Raw genomic sequence first — 1,771 nt, forward strand, 5'->3', positions numbered from 1 at the left:
ACCACTAAGGCTGCCGCTGCTGCTATGAAGTCATAAAGTTGGGTTCGCTCTATGTAGCTATCAAGGCAACTTCTTGGAGTTTGCGGTTTTAGTTGAAGTAGGCGAAAACAAGTAGCAAGTAGGCAAGGCAAGATTAATGCCGCATGACGCGCGTGGAAGTTTGTAGCATGCTTATTAGATGTGATAATTATACTTTTGATCCCCAAATATGTCATTAAATTAGTTTTGGTATACTATATTTCCAATCTCATCATTTTGGTACCTCCACTTTCTAAAAGTTATTACTTTTAGTCCTCACCGTTAGTTAATTGTTAAATACTGACGGTGTGATGCACGTGAAGCTCACGTGATTAGTTTGGGAAAAGGGTACCTTTAAGGCTTTTGAATTATTTCAAAGAACCCTATAATCCCCAATTTCTCTCATTAAAACCCTAGTCCCGGTCTCTATAATTTCACTTACCTTCATAAAATTATTGACTTTGAATCTGATTTTTCCCAAAATTTTCAGAGTACATGCGGTTAAAATTTGTCCATTTTTTGCGGTTTTGGCAAGTGCAGTTGATGAGAATCAATAGCACGTCGTTTCTCTATGTATATAATAAGTATCTTTCATATTTTAAAATACATTAGAAATAAAAATAAAATATGTTAATGAAACAGTACTTAAGTTAATATAAAATTTGGGAAGTTGAATAGGTTAGTTATTTGAAAAGCATTTTTTAGATCACAAAAAATTAGTGTAACTGTGTCGACTTGATAATTAATTAAGATCAAGGCTACTTAATTAAATTAAGAGCAATTTTAAATTCTTAATCTTGTTTAGGATCAATCTATCATATGATACGTTCAGTCCATCATTAACAAGTGCAACGTGCTACTCATATTATACTAGGGGGACGAGCCACATTCTATGTATATACATAAATTTCTTTTACAATAATCAAATATTATTTAATATAAAAATCATAGTAGGAAATATGATATTATGAAAATAATTATGATAAGAATAAATAATTTTGAAAGATAATATTTGAAGTAGGAGAAAGAGAAAAAAAAATTAACTAAAAATAAATAACTATTTAAAAAAATAAATTTTATCATTTGTAGATAATGGGAGAAATGTGAAAGTCAGTGAGTGGGTAAAAAAAAAGACAAATAAAAAAATAAGGAAGACATATGATGCCGGTCGCACAATTTGGGGTTGGATCGCTGAACCTGGTATTTTGAGATCGGGTCGCTGAATCCCTCTTTTAGCTTCATATGAGTGGATCCTGAGAACAGAACACACGTTAGGCTTGTTTGTTAGCCCCCAGCTAAGGCCCTCCAATGTTTAAGTTAGAAAGTGGGGTTGAAAGCGATCAATAGTGGGCGAATGAAATAAAAAATCGTGATAAATGCACTTGCGTAAATATTCATAAATGCAAGTATTTCAAGTGTACGGTACCGCATGGTAAGGTGCCATGTGGCATCATCAAGCTGTACATAGTGTCAGGTGATCCAATAACTGCCTAGGCGGGTGGGTCAATTGGTCCGGGTCAAGCGGGTCGGGTTGAATCCTGGCATTTATTGCAAATCTCTTTAAAAAATAGGGGCAAATTAGTCTTTTAAAAATTACCCTCATCAACATCGAAGAGATACTCTCCCTTGATATATAGTATATATTAACCTGCACAAATCTCGTTAAATCATATCTCAATAAATTCAATTAATAATTTCACGTTTACAATTAATAATTGTGCCTGGAATCACTATTGATAGTCAATGGTAGAAC

The sequence above is a fragment of the Sesamum indicum genome, linkage group LG9 (genome assembly GCF_000512975.1).
Source record: "Sesamum indicum cultivar Zhongzhi No. 13 linkage group LG9, S_indicum_v1.0, whole genome shotgun sequence".
In the NCBI taxonomy this organism is placed as follows: domain Eukaryota; kingdom Viridiplantae; phylum Streptophyta; class Magnoliopsida; order Lamiales; family Pedaliaceae; genus Sesamum; species Sesamum indicum.